Here is a 19,582-nt window from a genome sequence, read left to right as displayed (position 1 = left end):
GTGCTTTGATCAGGTGATGGTGGTGGCACAGATCCCCACCACAGAAAACCGGAAAAAGAGCAGCAGAGAAAGTAGGGGTTAGTACGGATTACGGAGACACCAGGAATGATAATAATAATTAAATGCATATACAGAGTATCAGGATTAAACTAAGTTGAAGCAACGAGAAAGCCATGTTAAAATAATGTGTTTTTAGCAGTTAGCTGTGCTCCACTGTATTAGCCTGGCGAATTCCTATTGGCAAGCTATTCCATATTTTAGGTGCATAACAGCAGAAGGCCGTCTCACCACTTCTTTTAAGTTTAGCTCTTGGAATAATAAGCAGACACTCATTTGAAGATCTAAGGTTACAATTTGGAGTGTAAGATGAAAGACATTCTGAAATCTAGGATGGAGCGAGATTATTTAAGGCGTTGTAAACCATAAGCAGTGTTTTAAAGTCAATTCTAAATGACACAGGTAACCAATGTAGTGACATCAAAACTGGAGAGATGTGCTCGGATTTTCTTTATCTAGTTAAGATTCTAGCAGCTGCATTCTGCACTAGTTGCAATCGATTAATGTCTTTTTTGGGTAGTTCTGAGAGCAGTGCGTTACAGTAATCTAGCCGACTGAAAACAAAAGCGTGAACTAATTTCTCAGCATATTGCAATGTTATAAGAGGTCTAACTTTTGCTATATTTCTTAAGTGATAAAATGCTGTCCTAGTAATCTGATTAATATGCGATTTAAAATTCAGGTCAGAGTCAATAGTTACCCCTAAATTCTGTACCTCCGTCTTGACTTTTAATCCTAATGCATCAAGTTTATTTCTAATAACCACATTATATCCATTTTTGCCAATCACTGTTTTTGTCACAGACAGACACAGTACTGATGGCTGTGCCCAAAAGGTCATTAAAGACCTGGATCTTGGTTTTTATCCAGGACACTCACAAGCCCTGACACTCCAGACACCTTGCTCAGTCTCTGGAGCACCCTGATCAGAGTCTGCAAAGTCAAGATCAGTGAATTTCTCTTCACCAACAGATGTCCCACAGCCACTGGACCCCATAATCTTGCCCAACACCCAGTCCATGCAAGCATTGAACATAGTAGGAACAAGAATACACCCCTGACAAACCCCAGAATAAACTGAACAAAACACAGAGGCTCTGCCTCCACTCTGCACAGCACTCACAGTACCAATGTACAGGCCGGCCATGATATCCAGCAACTTCGGGGGTATTCTGCAGTCTCAGGATATTCTATAGGGCAGCTCAATCAACTGAGTTGGACGCTTTACGAAAATCGACAAAGACTGCAAAGAAACTCTGCTAATATTTGCGTTTGTGCTCCATGAGTGCCAGGATGCAGTTGATGGTAGGTTTCTTAGATGTAAAATCAGACAGATCTTATTGGGGCTGACCCTAGCAAGGACCTTACCTGACACTGAGAGCAGTGTTATCCCCCTATAGTTTCTTCAGTACAGGTGATCACTCTTCCCTTCCAGATAGGGACAGCAAGTGCCACCCATCTCCCAAATGGAACCAACGATTGCTTTCAATGCTAGGAGGACAGCCTTACCACCAGCCTGGAGAAGTACACCCTGGATATCTAGACCCCTGCAACCTTCCCTACCCTCAGCTGGTTTACCACCTGTGCAATATCAGTGAGACTGGATGATTCACAGCTAATTGGAGGATCAGTCACAAGAACCGTAGACCCAGAGATGTCCGACGTCCTAGCCGAAGAATCAAGTTTAAACAGCTGCTCAAAGTAGCCAGCCCAGCGGGTCACAATTGCTGCATAATTCATAAGGACCACTCCATCACCTGCCCTGACTGCTACTCTCCAAGGAACACAGACCCATGGGGACTGACACAGTCCTCATAGCCAGCCCTGTCAGTGCCAGTGGTCTCCCTCACCAGGACATCACTCACTGCAGTCGGAGCATACACTGAGACAACAGACAAATCTCCCAGAGAGTGAGTTAAAAAGAAATAAATTATTTTGAATAGATAAAGGCTTTGGCATGTTATTCTGAATCTAAACTGTTATTATATGGGCATGCATAAAACATGGAAACAGAAGCAATTTGATAGTAAATAAACATGAAACTTTACATAGTCTGGTGTTTGAAATGTAGTAAGGTAAGACAAAAGCTAATTGGTAAATTTAAACAAAAAAAAAAAAAGTTAATAATATAATCGAAAATAAGAGTCTATTTGTTAAATTCTTTACTGAATATTTAAAAGATACAGAAATGTATAAAACACTCTAGAAGTGTAAGAAATGGTAAGTAAAATAAGTTAGAATCTCCATCCAGAAGATGGCAGTAATGGATCATCATTAGAATTTAATTCTTGCTAAATTGCTTTGGTGTCAGCTTGAGTAATCTTATTGAGATGACTGTCAGTAGTAATGTTTGCCTAAAGAACATGGATGCTTTGTTTATTTGTGATGGCACTGCAGAATATAGAAGTTAGTATACCTTCAGTTTATGTATTAATCATAGAAAATTTTAAGACACCTAATTTTACACAATACAAAACAGAAATTGTTCATTTTTTTAATATATTTTTAACTGAATCTTTTCTGAGGTCTGTAAATTTGACATTAAAAATTAAAATATTCCTCTTTTTAATTTACATCTTGCCTGAAGAATGGGCCTGAGTTGCCTCGAAAGCTTGCATATTGTAATCTTTTTAGTTAGCCAATAAAATGTGCCATTTTGCTTGACTTTTCACTCTTTTTAATTTGAAAGAAAGAAACCTTTTAACATTGAAATGTGACTATAATTACTTACAATCAAAATCTCATCTCAAAAGAATCATAAGAATCCACATATAATTTCTGTTAATAAGAGTTGGAATGGACTAGCAACCAAGTCAGGGTTGATTTCTAGCCTTGCAACTGATGGTTTCCCAACAAGTCACTAAATAGATTTAGGAAATTCACTGGTCAGCACAGTATTGGGACTGATAGAATTAGAATTATCAACTGAATGATTTGAATTGTGAAGTTCATTAATTTTGCTATTTTTTGTAGCAATTTTATGCTCAGAGGCTGGTAAAGTGATTAGTGCTGTTGTCTCACAGTTCCAGAGTCATGGGTTTTAATCTCAACCAAAGTCACTGGCACTGTGAGTTTAGCATATTCTCTCTTGTTTTCTTTCCACGTAACAAACATGTTCTTATTAGTGTAATTAGCATTTCTACACTCAGTGTTTGTGGGTGGTAGTAACCTGCAATGGGCTGGTGACCTGTACTGGAGGGATAGGTTTTGGCCACAGTGATCATGACCTGGGTTAAGCTGTTTGAATAATGGGTGACCAAAATCAGCACAATCATTTTTACAGCCAAATCATTGAGCTTCTGAAACTGCATTCTCCTTTAGATGGTCACAGAGAATAAATTGTAATGCAGTCATATAAAGTACATGGCAACACAGAACAGTGGTTCTCAGATTCAGTCCCCAGGACTTCCCATTGCTGCAGTTTTTTTTCTTTTTTAATTAAACTAATTTCAAAATTAGTACATCATTCGTACTTTTAATTGATCTCATTGTGTAGTAAACTAGTCTTTTACATTCTCTTAGTATAAGAATTAGGAAATATTTGTTAAAACCTTAAATTCTTACATTTTCCTTGCTGTTTTCTTTTTATATCGTCCTTCTCTATAGAGTCTGTTCTCTTAATTGTATTCAGATGCTGACAAAACCGAATGCTATGGGAAGCAATTACTTCAGTACCATATTCACCTGCCATCGTATTTGTAAGAAATGTTTCAAAATGAGCAGGCAAGTAAAATTGGCAATGAAGTAATTGGGCCTTTTAAGTATTCAGTGCTGTTTGCACCATTGTCTGCCTTGCTCATTGTTCATCATCAGCATTTGGATACAATTAAGAGAGAAAATTCTACAGAAATGGGTCAATTGTAATGAAAATGGCTCAAGATACAAAATCATTTAATGCTTTGGCAACAAATACAAATACATTTTTCTTAGAAATTTTTGTTAGCCAAATCCCTAAACAATGAGGTCTATGAAAAGTATGATTGACACACTTGTGAAACAGGTTGGAATCTAAATCTCCAACCATGTGGGTCTTCCAGGGCTGAACGTGTAAATCACTAACTTAAGAGTTTGGCCACTGTCAGTGTGAAATGTGTACATTTTCCGGTTTTCTTTAAATACTTCAGTTTTCTCCATTATCTAAAACACAAACAATGTGTATTAATATTAGACACTAAAAGGTGGGTATGTGCACCATGTGATGTACTAACAGACGTTCCAGGGCTGGATTTAGAAAATGGATGTATGTTTGCCAAATAAAAACATAAATTATGATATAAGTATTTCAAATATGTGCAATATTATTTATACTATAATATAATGAAAACAAATAGAAAATAAAGTGTATTTGAGTTGCATATGTTTTCTTATGTAAACATGGCCTTTCCATGAAACTAACTGATCAGTCAGCAAAAACATCATATGTGGAGATAATGACATTTAAAATAGAGGCTTTTGTTAAAAAAATAAGTTTGTTTTGTATTTCTGTTTCCAATTCAAATCTGTATATTAAAGTCAAATATCAAAGGATGCAACTGTATTACCAAATGTAAATGTATTTATTTTGTCTCCAACTGCATAAATTACTATTTAATTAATTGTATCTAAATGCTGATGATTATGCAGTGGTCTGCATATGACTACTTTATAATTAAGTGATTCTACCTGACCCATGCTTCTTAAAGTCTTTTCACACACAGTATCAGTTTGTGTGTCATGTGTTTTCATGACACACATTGATCCCTTTAATGCTAAACTTAATTTTATATAATCTCTGGACATTGTTTCCTATCTGATGCATTAATTCATGACAGCACTGTACCCAGCTGTGAAAGAACTATTTAGAATGGTAATGCTAAATGTCAGACTAATAAAGGCCTCAAATATTCCCATGAGCATTTCAATGAATTTAGAAAACTGCAGTGGCCTCCCTAGTCATCACATTAAAATGCAGTTTAGCATTTGTGGGGTGAGATGAAGCAAACTATTTGAATATAAATATTTCTTATAAGGGCGGCACGGTGGCGCAGTGGTAGTGCTGCTGCCTCGCAGTTAGGGGACCCGGGTTCACTTCCCGGGTCCTCCCTGCGTGGAGTTTGCATGTTCTCCCCGTGTCTGCGTGGGTTTCCTCCGGGCACTCCGGTTTCCTCCCACAATCCAAAGACATGCAGGTTAGGTGGATTGGCGATTCTAAATTGGCCCTAGTGTGTGCTTGGTGTGTGGGTGTGGGTGTGAGCCACAGGCCCATGAAAGATGTCACAGGGAACTGTGGCAAGCAGCGACAGAGGTGTCTGCTGCTGGAGGGCTGTAGCCAGACTCTGTTGGGAATAAAACTCTCTTACTGCTATAACAGACATAGTTGATATAATTAATCATTTTAGTACTATAAAATTGACTTATTTAATCAGGAGTCTCTATCATTTTTACAGTATATAGTTTCATTTTTGTCTTTTGCAATATTTTTTTCATTGATCCTACATTATTCTGTCATATGAACTGCTTGCTTAGTACAGTGTAATCAAATGTGGCAGATTCCTCATAGATAGCAATATTTGTTCAATCACATTGAAAAGCAATCTGTTTATGCCATTAAATGTCTTAAGTTCTGCACACCTGTTAGCATGTTGTCACACACGTGCGCATGGGAGGCAGCTAAAGGGCTTGAGTAAGGGCAGTTCCAAGACATACCGGGATGTGGCAGGGTGCACTGAATCTTTTTCTCCCTTGCCTGCAGACCATTCACGAGAGATTCCACCTGGTCCTCTAGACGTCACTTCCGGGACCGAGCCTATGGAAGGAGAACTTGATGGCTCCGGCCCCTGTGATGTCACGTTCAGGCTCGAACCAATGACTGAAGACCTTCATGAGCCCAACCCCTTTGACTTCACTTCCTGCCCTCCCCTTTAAAAGCATCCACCTTTTTCCTATTCCCTCACTTCTGTTTTGGACTCGGTTTTGTGCACATCAGTGCTGTATCAATTTAAGCAACTTCGTAGCCAGGAAACCAATTATACGGGTAGTTGCCCCAAACCTTGTATGACTCTGTGTTGAGTTTGTGACAGTGTAAAAGCAATATAAATTATGTGAATCTCATATGTGGTTTGTAGGTTTGTGTTAATAATAGGCAGTGCCACTTTAGGTAAACTGTTATTAAGCAGCGATACTGATATAAAATGTAATTAATTTAACTGAATCTGAGAATTGGGAGTTGAGAAGTAATGTGAAATGGTATAGTAAACGTTTTGCATGTCACAAGGGTTCTATCAAGGGAATAATTCTATTCCACCTTTTAAAAGTATTGCTGTTATTTGTTTTTGTATATTATTGATATTTTGGTTTATCACTGCACTGCCATTTTATGGTCAGTCTTTTTCACCCTTACTTTCATGAGTGTGGTGACAACATCCTTTGTCAGTGTCAGGACACATGATACCATTACATGATTATAAACAATAGTAGCATGCTCTGACTTGAGGCTAAGATCTGGATCCAATCAAGTAATAAGAGAGAGTATTGAAGAAAAGGATCTTCTTCTTCTTTCGGCTGCTCCTATTAGCGGTCGCCACAGCGGATCATCTTTTTCCATATCTTTCTGTCCTCTGCATCTTGTTCTGTTACACCCATCACCTACATGTCCTCTCTCACCACAATTAGAAATAGGATCTTTTTGCTTTTTATTAAATAAATTTTGGCTTTTCACTTGCAGTTTGATACTCAGCTTCTTTCATTTTCTTAGGTACTTTTATCCTCTCTGGATTACTAAATATTCTAACTGGTTTCCCCTAAAGAAAGCACCTTATTTCTTGATATAATATTAAACAATTAAGTTCCTCAGAAACCTGCTAATTAGTACAACAGTGTTTTAATGGCCTAGTAATTGATACTGAAACATGCACTGACACCAGGGGCTAGAGATTTATCCAGTTTATGCATTCATATGGTCAGGAGTTTCAGCTATGATCTTCTTGATTGTCGCTGTGCATTCCTGTGTCTTTCTTATTCTTACATTATGTATCCTGGATTTTGTGTTGCATGCCTATGAACCATTGCATTTGTCTGCTGTAAAATTTCAGGATTTTTTTCTTGCAGGTTAATGTGGTTCAGCGTCTTATTTTCTTATGGTAGGGGGTTGTATGACCCAACAAGATGCTAGATATAAACAAAAGTAAATTTTCTGTGCAATTTTCAGCATGCATCTCTCCATCTTTGTTGTTCTTGCATTCTGCAACACACATTTGACTTTAAGCAGACGGCACTGCACCTATTGTTCGTATTCTTCCTATCATGGTGTTCTTCAGCACATAATCAACATTTGCAGTTTGCTAGATGTTCAGCAGATGTTGATGCTTCTCTTTTTATTCCCAGCATATCACTTCATTCTGTGCTCACTTTGCAATTATAAACCCATCATCATAGGTCACTTTACTGAGGTTGCCACTATTCTGCCTGATGGCAAAAGAGGACCAGGAAATGAAGCGTATGTCAAACCAGAAATGAGTCAAAACCATAAAGACCAAGTCATAAACACCATGGGCTAATCATAATCCAGATATCAATGTCAGAGAGAGAAATGGTAGAATTGGAAACCAGGAAAAAGAGAAAGAATGCATATTTTATTTGATAGTTTTTATCTCAATATCGAATTAATCCATGTGCCACATTTAAAGGGTCAAGCTGTTGACGCAAGGTGCAGTGTTGTGCTGTGTAACTTCCATGGCAACCAGGAGCCATGTGCTGGTAATAGGAATAATAACCTGGTAGCACCTGATTGATAAACAAAATAATTAAAGAAACACATCTGGTTTTAGAACATGTTTCAGTTCCTCTCACTCTAAAGAGACATGTATTTTCTTTCATTTTGAATCATCCTGTGTGGACAACTTTCCCGAGCAGCAACTCTTATTCTACTAATATACCAATACTTTGAAAACACTATGTTTACTAATTTAAGTGTATGGGAAGTCCCCTATTCAATGCAAATTGTCATGTACAGTAGTTCCTGTGATCATCAAACCAATTTCTAAGGCAAACAATTAAATGAAAACCAGAAACTTATTCATGAGAATGTTCTTGTATATAGAAAGGCCACTATCATATCTCCGGTTTCACTTGATCTGTTGGATATGAGCAGTTCCTGTAGATGTAAATGTCTGATAAGTCAGTGGTTCAAGGTTTACACACTGATTTATTAAAGACAGATCATTATGAATCATTTATTACTCATCTACTTTATTTTAGCTTCTAAAAGGTTAGTTGTGTAGAACATTATTTTACATAAGTCGAATTTTGTGTGTAACTTTTCCCAAATAACGTGATTAGCTGCAAAGCAATACTTTTTATGATGTTTCTCCTGATTTGTAATTTATTTTATTTGCAGCTGATACACTCATATAGGCATATGCTGTGTTTCTATAGCTAAATGAATTTAATCATACAATAAAGTTTTGAGCGACGGCACGGTGGCACAGTGGTAGCACTGCTGCCTCACAGTAAGGAGACCTGGGTTTGCTCCTCGGGTCCTCCCTGCATGGAGTTTGTATGTTCTCCCCATGTCTGCGTGGGTTTCCTCCGGGTTTTCCGGTTTCTTCCCACAGTCCAAAGACATGCAGGTTAGGTGCATTGGCGATCCTAAATTGGACCTAGTGTGTGCTTGTGTGTGTGTGTGTGTGTGTGCCATGCAGTGGGCTGGCACCCTACCCAGGGATTTGTTCCTTCCTTGCGCCCTGTGTTGGCTGGGATTGGCTCCAGCAGACCCCCGTGACCCTGTGTTAGGATATAGCGGGTTGGAAAATGGATGGATGGATGGAATAAAGTTTTGAGCATCCTAGACTTTAAAAGACTATACATTTAGGACCCCAAGATACATGAATCTCACCTCATGATGATAATAGCATTTCATGTGTCTCATGCACACAAACAGAACTTTAATAAATTACTTAAGCATGCTGTGTTCAAATTATCATACTTGGATTTGCTGTTTCATTTTTATGAAAGTTTCCATCTCTTTCAAGCTTCTTGAGCTTTTTTTATGTATAATGTTGCACTTGTTTTTTAATGATAATGATTTGCCTTTGAGAGTTAGTTCCTTGTTCTTCACATACCTGCTTTTGAGTATCTCACTATCTTCCTAGATCTCTCTGTCAAGTGTTGCCCAATTTATATAAGTCCATGTTGCTGTTGGCTTTTAGTGTCCAGTGCATTTACCTACATCCTGACACTCACACAATACCTGAGTTCAAAACTCCACAGCAAGACAGAATTTAATTAGACAATTCAACTCCACATATGGAAGCCAATTAAAAGAAAAATAAGCATTAACATTTTTTTCCACCATGGAACCAGAAACACCTGTACAGATATTAGAAAAAACTCTACCCTCGGATGTTATTGTACAATGACAAATGCCAAGCAGGACGTCTCAGCTAGAACTGTCATCTGTAAAAATAAAATAGTATATGATAGCAGGATAGCTCAGATTCCTCAAGCTAAAACATTCTCTGCTATTATATATTCAAAATCGGCAATCTTCTCTCCTAAAATGCTAATGACCAGATCACCATTTTCACAAAATTATACCAAGGCATAAATTTAGAAATTGAAAGAAAAGTGTCATTCTTCTATTGTGACAAACAGGGGATGAATGATAGAATTTCTTCAAGGGTGTGCCATTAAGGGGAACTCCATTGAGGTGCTTTTTATTATTAGGTGTTGTTGGTTTTTAGTTATAATATTACCATTGTTTTCATGTGAAGTAAAAATGACAGTATAGGATGCAGTGCAACTAAATATACTGAAACTAAAAAACAAAAGAAAATATCAATTGAAAAAGGAAGAATATTTCTCTGAGGTTTCTTTCATGATCTAAATTAGAAGAAATGATCAGAGCTAACAGGTAATCAAAAATGAATAGAAAGTGGTCAGCATTGTGTTCCTATTCTTAACCACTAGAGACATTAATTGTTATATTGCCTTGTTGTGACTCTGCTGGGAAACAACAGTGTTTCTGGTTTGCATTTAATGTTTAATGGACTCTTCTTACAGGCTTAACATTGAGAAAATACAAAATTTGATGTTTTGAAAGGTCCTTCAGAGCTATGGAAAGTGTACAGTCAGAAAATCACAATTTGTACAAGATTTTAGGAGAAGATAAAGGAAAGAGAAGTGTTTAATTGATAAACATGTCTTTGTATATAGTGCACCACTTGAGTAGATACCTGTTTCTTTTTCATTTATTCTTTCTTTCTCTCTGATAAGAGAGACTAAGTTTCACTAGCCCTATTACAGAAAGCTGAATCCTTCATTAAATAAGCCTTTCTGAGACCGTAAGTTTGGTTTACTTGATACAGTGAAAGACATCTTCTTTAACTCAGACTTCTCTGAGATTCAGTCTTGGGTCCTTTAGAAGCATTTTCCTGTATTTGATATTTCAAACTATCTACTCGGGGGTCTGTCTCCAGCCTACATATTGATCTCTGTATGACAATAATTATAGCAAGCACTGGCATATCTTGAGCAAGAAACACTCTAGTGAAATGCCAGTTTTTCCAATAAACAGAAAGATGTAATCTGTAAAATGGAGGAAACATGTTTGCAGTTAATACTATCAACTCATAGTGAACAAATAATAAACAACAGTTAACTTGAATTTAAACTGGTGATGTTTGTTAGAGGAGATGTGCATTGCTGCATTATCACAGCTCAAGGACATTTTCTTCAAATCCTGACCTGACGACTGTCTCTGTATTCTCTGTTTTCAAGGAGTTTGTTGATCATTTAGCACCTGCATTCCAAAGACATAGAGGTTTGGGCGATTACTGTGTCTAAACTGGTTATGATAACATAAGAAAAAAATTAGGGCTGTCCTCAAAACTCCTAATTAGGCCTGAGACCTGCAATCTCAAAAAAATATGCTAACCTTATTCAAAAAGGGAGAGGGGAACTATAAAAAGTAGAAAGCAAAACTGCTTACTTTTAAATTTTATATTCTGAATTTGGGCACAAAACATTACAGTGGATTCAGAAAGTATTCAGACTCCTTCCTTTTCTTCACACTTTATTGGGTTGTAAAATTAATTTTAAAAGGATAAATATTTCATATTTGCTGATCAACCTACAGTCAATATCCTATAATGGCAAAGTGAATACATATTTTCAGAAAGGTTTGCAAATTTATTAAAAATCAGAAACTGAAATTTTTCATTCATATAAGAATTTGAATTCTTAATTTGGTACATTGTAGAAGCCCCTTTGGCTTGTGGTTGAAATCAAACATATTAAAGATAAAAAACATATCCTCTAATCAGACAACTCTAATAAAACCTTTTGGTCAGTAATCGGGAGAAAAACCATTCATTGTGTAATTTTTTATTTTTCAGCTAATGCTTGAACGGGGAGCATTTTTCTACAGCATAAAAAGGATAGCAACTATTGTATTACATACAGTGTCAAACATTTAATCTGATTGGTTCATTGGTTTACACCCAAATAATCTATATAAAATAAGTCTATTCTTATTCTTCTTATTTCCTTTGTGTTGAGCCATCACCCTTGAAATTTCTGTGTATGTAACAACTGTCAATTCTGGTTGTTTACAACACATCTGCTGATTTTTAGTCACCTTTCCAAACATTTTGTGTATCACCTCTTTGTCTTTGTTGTTCACTTGCTTGATGCTAACATGAATGTTATATTTTAATCTGGAAAGCATATCAAAACACCTTATCCTACTGGCTATGTGACTGCTAAGTCTATTTTTTCTTCCACAGGCAGCAATTCCAGCATTGAGTCTCCTTGGGTAAGACTCTACAAAGGTTTGTACACCAGGGTTTAGTCACTTTATCCCATTCTTTCTAGCAGATCATCTTAAGCCGCGTTAAATTGAACTGTTATCTTCAAGTGTCTTCACAAATGTTCTATGGGCTTTACATCTGGGCTTTGACAGGCCCACTAAAGAAAAAAGTATAGCCACTCCAGAGTTGTCTTGGCTGTAAGGCAAAAAAAAAACATACAGAATATTGCCTTAAAAGATGAAACTTAAAATGAACTAAAGTTAAATCTGAAATCCCAAGAGCAATACCTTCAATGGAAGCAGTAAGCCCATAAATGAAAAAATTCAATAAGAAATACAGCGCATCACTTTTTCCACATTTTGTTATGTTACAGCCTTATTCCAAAATGGATTAGATTCATTTTTTTCCTCAGAATTCTACACACAACACCCCATAATGACAACGTGAAAAAAGTTTACTTGAGGTTTTTGCAAATTTATTATAAATAAAAAAACTGAGAAATCACATGTACATAAGTATTCACAGCCTTTGCTCAATACTTTTCCATTCCTCTTTGCAGCACCTCTCAAGCTCCATCAGGCGGGCTGCCATGTGCCTTTTACTAAGGAGTGGCTTCCGTCTGGCCACTCTACCATACAGGCCTGATTGGTGGATTGCTGCAGAGATGGTTATCCTTCTGGAAGGTTATCGTCCCTCCAAAGAGGACCTCTGGAGCTCTGACAGAGTGACCATCGGGTTCTTGGTTACCTCCCTGACTAAGGCCTTTCTCCCCTGATCACTCAGTTTAGATGGCCGGCCAGCTCTAGGAAGAGTCCTGGTGGTTTCAAACTTCTTACACTTACGGATGATGGAGGCCACTGTGCTCATTGGGACCTTCAAAGCAGCAGAAATTTTTCTGTAACCTTCCCCAGATTTGTCTCAATCCTGTCTCGGAGGTCTACAGACAATTCCTTTGACTTCATACTTGGTTTGTGCTCTGACATGAACTGTCAACTGTGGGACCTTATATAGACAGGTGTGTGCCTTTCCAAATCATGTCCAATCAACTGAATTTACCACAGGTGGACTACAATTAAGCTGCAGAAACATCTCAAGGATGATCAGGGGAAACAGGATGCACCTGAGCTCAATTTTGAGCTTCATGGCAAAGGCTGTGAATACTTATGTACATGTGCTTTCTCAGTTTTTTTATTTTTAATAAATTTGCAAAAACCTCAAGTAAACTTTAACACGTTGTCATTATGGGGAATTGTGTGTAGAATTCTGAGGAAAAAAATGAATTTAATCAATTTTGGAATAAGGCTGTAACATAACAAAATGTGGAAAAAGTGATGCACTGTACAAAATCCAAGAAAAGACAAACAAAATCCAAGAAAGGATGACAAAAAATATAAGCAGAAAAGCTAATGACTCAGCAATAGTTCAGAGGTATCTCAGGTGTTCTGTAGGCACAAGCAGTTCCACAGCTAATGTGTCAGAGCACCTCCTGGGGCTCAATGTGTAAAGGGCAAAGAACATACATAATACAATAAAAACAAACACAAAGCACATTAAATAAAAATAATAAATGACTGCAAAAAAATGATTAACATAGGAAAAGAAAGAAAGAAAAAAAAAACAAAGTACATCCGGGTCACACGAAAGTCTATCACAGTAGGGAGCTTGTCTCCCTGCAGCGTCCTCTTGTGGTACCCCATGACTCCAGCAGGGCTATCCTGCCAGACTACATTTCCTGGCATGTCAAGCTGACTTCCCACTGGGCGCCAATAACCAGGACTGCTGCCACCTAGCGTGCTGGGGGAATAAAAAACCCCAAGCAATATCTTTTCTGTTTAATGGGCTGTCCATTCACCCTTTCCAGTCCTTTCATCCAGGTCTGCTCCCTCTCCTGGCCGGGATGCCCGTCCAGCCCATGTGGCATCTACAGAATGTATATGCAAAGTAGTGCTTGAAGTGGATATACATAAGTGCCGGTACCGAATGCATTACACTGATGTATTAACATGAAGAGTAAGGACCGTGGAGCAATAGCTTTCAGCATTGCCGGCACAATTTTTGTGGCTTCCACATTAGAAATTTAAGTGCCACTATCTACGACCGATGATTCTATGTTGGAGTTTACAGCACCATGATCAAAGAGCAGAGGTGTGACAGGAGGTTGATTTTCAGCACCACGACTGGGGGCTGGAAGTAGACAGAGCAGGACCGATAACCAAGTTTAGAGCCAGTACATATCTAAGATTGCTGGTAGTCAACACTAAGTCTAAATATTGAGCTTTGCATCTTTCTTGTGCTTTATCAAACTTTCTTTTTCCATTTCAGAATGTGATCACATCTTTTTTTTTTCTGTCCGCGACACTGCCCTGTCTTCAGTCAGCTGTCCACCTTAATGGTTATAGATGCTATTTGCATGGCCTGTTAATCACTTCTTATTCATCCTTCATTTACATAGGGCACATTCTCAAATGTAGCACAGAGCCTATAAGTTAGCATAATATTAATAAATATTGACAAATAAAAACAAGTTGGTTAATTTTCTTTTTTCAATAATTCTTTAAATTTAAGTCAAGTCCATTAAGGCATTTGTGAGATTTTTGGGGTAATTAGCTTTTTAACTGGTTTTTTTTACCCCTAAATATTATAGTATATCAAAATGTCCTTTCTTAACAGATACCTACTGCCTTAGATGTACCATCCTGCCAAATTTCAGCTTTTTAACTAAGCAGTAAACAGTGTTTTTGTTGATGAGTGAATGGGTAAATAAGTGAGTGACTGAGACAGTCAGCTTTTCATTATATATACCGTATTCAGATTCAATGTATAATGGGTTCTGTACTGCTATTTGTTATTGTTATATAAAAACTGCAATATTGCGGTGGTATCTAAAACTGCATTATTTTGTCCATTTTATGAATAAATGAAGGAGGATTGCATGGTATTGTAAAGCACTGCTGCTTCGTAGATCTAGTGTCCTGGTTTTAAGTCTCGCTCTAGTTCCATGTTAAACATTCTCCGCATGACTGTGTGGCTTTTCCTCCAGGTAATCTGATGCTACTCCCATATCCCCAAAGATCCTTGTGTTTTATTAATTGATGGTTCCAAATTGGCTTCTGTGTGGGTGTTTGCACTTGTGTAGACCCAGAGACAGGTGTGGTTTCTGCCTTGCACCTAGTGCTGCTGAGATAGACTCCAGCTCTCCATGACCCTTAATTATATTAAGCAGATATGATAATGTTGTTTTATATTATGTAATGAATACATTATTGAAACTTTTTTGCCAGGAAACATAATTGCTAATGAAAATAACCTGTAAATCCATAGAAATTTAGTTTGGTGGTACCAACCATAGATAAAACAATAGTAAGTAACAAAAGCTTTTACAGTGTATACCACATTACTACAACATCATTTGCAACATCTGGAAATTATATTACTGTGTACAGTAAACAGTAAATATACGCAACAAAAGAAAAATAACATTGAACTCCTGTCACATTTGGTTAGATGGATGTGATCGGAGATCTTGAAAAAACAGAGGTGAATGAAAAATCACAACTGACCAAAGTGACAGCAATAAGAACAAAACTGCAGTATTACCATTGTAATGAAAAGAAGGGATGGACTGGTATCATAATGGATTGACATCCCAGCTGGGATGTTTGGTGTACCCTTTTCTGGCCAGGAGGCCACTATAGTGGAGGGACAGAAGGTATGCTGCTTCCAGGGGCCATTTGTTCCTCATGTACTCTGAGTGGTAGTATCCCACTGGTGGGGCTCCCATTTTGGACACCCACAGAGCAGCACACGAGTTGTGGTCCCCACACACAGCTCTGTTGTGGTTCTGGTGTGCCTCTGTAGGAAGCTGCTGATGGAGAGTCCCATGAACCAGAAGTGCTTCCTGGATACAGTATTGTTACACCAGAAATACTCCTGGATTCAACTTAAAAAAGAGCACCCCTTCCTCAGCCGAGTGACTCAGAATTGAGAGGGGAGGTGAAGGACAAAGCTTGCATGGAGAGTTGTAGAGGAGGAAAAGAATTGTATTGTAATGTTTTGCAGTAAATTGAAAGTGCAAAGGAACTGTGTGCAATGGCAACTGAAGAAAATAAGAGTCTTCTGTGTTTGTGTTGTTGTGTTCTGGGTTTGTGGTGTGGAATGTTCCCTTCTGGTTCACACTGTTTAGAGTGTTTCTTGTTCTGAGCAACCTGTAATGTTTTCCTGATCTTAATAACTCAAAAGATTTATGCTACTCGTATTATATTAATGGCTGTAACACAATAATATATAACTAGCAACTAGACTGCATGGCAATTATACTCTGGGTCTAGTGTAAGGAGAAGACATCTGTAGTACTTCTTTTGAAGTTACAGATTTCTGGAAATAAAGCATTCTCAATGCATGAGACAGAAACAGTAATTAATACTATGTGCTACACAGAAGTGACCCATCAACAATAAGAAGTCTCAAATTACTGTGCTTATTGAAGCATAAAATGTTTGAATGAGTTATTTTCACAGCTAAGTATGTCTTTTATTACACAGTTGGGTAAAATGAATGTTTAAACCCTTCAGTATACAAGGACACCACGGCTTTTGAAGGCAACTGATAACAAATCATTGAAGAATATGAATTACCAAAAGTTAGAGATTTTGAAAATCCTTACATAGCAATCTGGTTCCCTTTCAGGTTTTGCACATTTCTACTGTGGCCCTTGTTTCTCTTTCTGATTAGTTTTGCTCTATGATAATATTGGTTAATCAGAGGAAGTTTATGCATTAGTTTCTGTTGCACTTTACTTTTTCCTGTTGTATTCTTCACCTTTAAATTTAGCTGCTGGTTTCTTTGTCTGGTTAGATTTGAATGCTAGTTTCTGTATCTGATCGTTTTTTTTTTCTTCTGTATTCTGTCTGAGCCGAGATGTTGGTTTCTGTGTGTGGTTAAGATGAGGGAGAGATTTCTACAGATTCTTAGTTTTGTCCTCTGATTTCTGCATCTGCCTAACATTGTCTACACCCATTTAGTTTTGATTTCCTGGGTATTGGTGTATACACTTAATTCATTTTGGCCTTCTGGCTGTATCTCTATACCTGGCTAATTCTGATGTCTGTATTGTGTGTAGCTGTAGCTTTTTGTGAGGGCTTTAAACTGGAATGTACTCCTTCTTGCGTTTTTTAAAGATTTCTAACTGAAACATGCTTAATTGAGTGTTTTCAGTTGTTTTCATTTTTCTGCCTGAGCATATAAAAGCTTTGTTCAAATTTACTTTTTCTTAATATGCCTAGTTTTCAAGAGATTACAAGAGACAAGGGCACTACCAGAATGGTAAGGTTGTTCATGGAACTCAGAGCACCTCCCAATTATAAAGTTCAAAATAAAATACAGCACCTTCCATAATGTTTGGGATAAAGACACATTTTTACGTAATCTACCCTGTGTTCCACAGTTTAAAATTAAAAATCAAACAATTCAGATGTGATTAAAGTGCACATTCCAGATTTTAATTTAGTGGTATTTACATTCCTTTAGTTATACCCCCATTTCAGGGCACCACAATTTATGAGACATAGCAATGACAGGTATATTAAAGTAGTCCTTAAGTTTTCTCTTTAGCATATGGAAGGCATGCTCATTTGGATTTAAATCGAGTGACTGGCTTGGCCATTCAAGACTTTTATAATTTTTTTATTTTACTTATTTATTGATTTTAATTGCAAGCAAATAACATTCCGTACATTAAAGTTAAACTAAACATCCATCCATCCATCCTCTTCCGCTTATCCAGGCTTGGGTCGCGGGGGCAGCAGCTTAAGCAGAGAGGCCCAGACTTCCCTCTCCCCGGCCACTTCTTCCAGCTCTTCCGGGAGAATCCCAAGGCATTCCCAGGCCAGCTGGGAGACATAGTCCCTCCAGCGTGTTCTGGGTCTTCCCCGGGGCCTCCTCCCGGTTGGACGTGCCCGGAACACCTCACCAGGGAGGTGTCCAGGAGGCATCCTGATCAGATGCTCAAGCCACCTCATCTGACTAAGCAAACAAACCAAAATTCAACCCTCTCACAAGAGAAAGAGAGGAGAGCCAGCAGCCAGAGCTAAGCTAAGATTAGGTGTTGGAAAACTCCTGTGTTTGGGATCATTATCTTGTAGTAGGACGAGGCACCATCCAATGAGTTTGGAGGCATTTACTGGAACCTGAGCAGATAACATGTTACTTACTATACACCTCAGAATTCATTGTGCCACTGCCATCAACAGTTACAGTACATCATCAGTGAAGTACTAGGGTATTGTACCGTGCTAGTCATTATGGAGGTAGTGAGAAGTCAAGTAAAATGACACCTTTTATTGTCTAACTAAAAAGATTACAATATGCAAACTGAGTTGCCTTGAAAGCTTGCATATTATAATCTTTCATCAGTGAAGGAAAGTGTGCCAGTACCTGTGGCAGCCATAATACCCCACCACCATGTTTAACAACTGATATGGTATGCTTTAGGTCTTGGGCAGTTCCTTTTCATCTCCACACTTTACTCTTGACATCACTCTTATTCAGATTCAGATCAGAAGACCTTTTTTTCCAGAATTCTGCACGCTTTATAAAGTACTTTTTTGCAAACTGTAATCTGGCCCTCCTGTTTTTGTGGCTAACTAGTGGCTTGCATATTAGAATGCGATCTCTGTATTTCTGTTCATGGAGTCTACTGCACATAGTAGTCCCTGGCACATACACATCTGCCTCCTGAAGACTGTTTCTGATGTGTTGGATATGCGTTTGGGGCTTTTTCTTTACCATAGTGAGGATTCTTCGGTCATCAGCAGTGGAGGTCTTCTTTGGCCCACCAGTCCTTTTGCTATTACTGAACTCACCAGTGCATTCTTTCTTATTAATGATATCCCAGATAGTTGATTTAGGCAATCCTACGGGATTTTCCGATGTCTCTAAAGGTCTTATTCTTGATTTTCAGCCTCTTAACGGCTTATTTGACTTTCATTGACACAGCTCTTGTCCTCATGTTGAACAATGGCAAGTACAAACTCCAAAGGTAGTCTATGCAAGCCTAGTTATCTTTGCCTGCACTAAAGAAGCAATGAAACACACTGGAGTAATCACAAACATCTGTGACGCCAATTGTCCCAAACAATTGGTGCCCTAAAATGGGGTGACCGTGTATAAAAAGTGTTGCAATTTCTACATGTGGCAGAAATGTATGAAAATGCCCTTAAATTAGAATCTGCAATGTGCACTTTAATCACATCTGAATTGCTTGATTTGTAATTTTAAACTGTGGAGTAGAAGGGTGAATCAAAGAAAAATGTGACTTGTCCCAAACATTATGGAGGGGTGAGTCTTATCAAACATCGTGTCCTGGAAAGAAAACCTCCAGGAGAATCAGAATGAAAGAGATAAGGTAGAGAGAGAGGCACCCAAAAGAACAGCAATACAAGTCTCTCAAAAAAAAACAAGTGGCCAGACAATACAGCATGGGCTGTGTATGCCTCACCCTTGACTTGCAGAGTTTGAGAGAGATCAAGGGTCTTAAGTACACCAAGACCAAAAAACAATTGTAAGTGGCCAGCACCCTGCCCTTGGTTAACTTGTAAAGGCTACAGGTGTTTCCAGGGATTCTATTTTTGTGTTCCTTTAGACACATCAGGCTGCCCTGAAAATGCTTGGTTTTTATGTTCTCCCTGTGTGCCTTGTGTAGTATTTGTGGTGCTTTGAGACATCTACTCATCCACTTAAAT

The sequence above is a fragment of the Polypterus senegalus genome, chromosome 7 (assembly GCF_016835505.1).
Source record: "Polypterus senegalus isolate Bchr_013 chromosome 7, ASM1683550v1, whole genome shotgun sequence".
Lineage (NCBI taxonomy): Eukaryota > Metazoa > Chordata > Cladistia > Polypteriformes > Polypteridae > Polypterus > Polypterus senegalus.
This window is presented reverse-complemented; position numbering follows the sequence as displayed.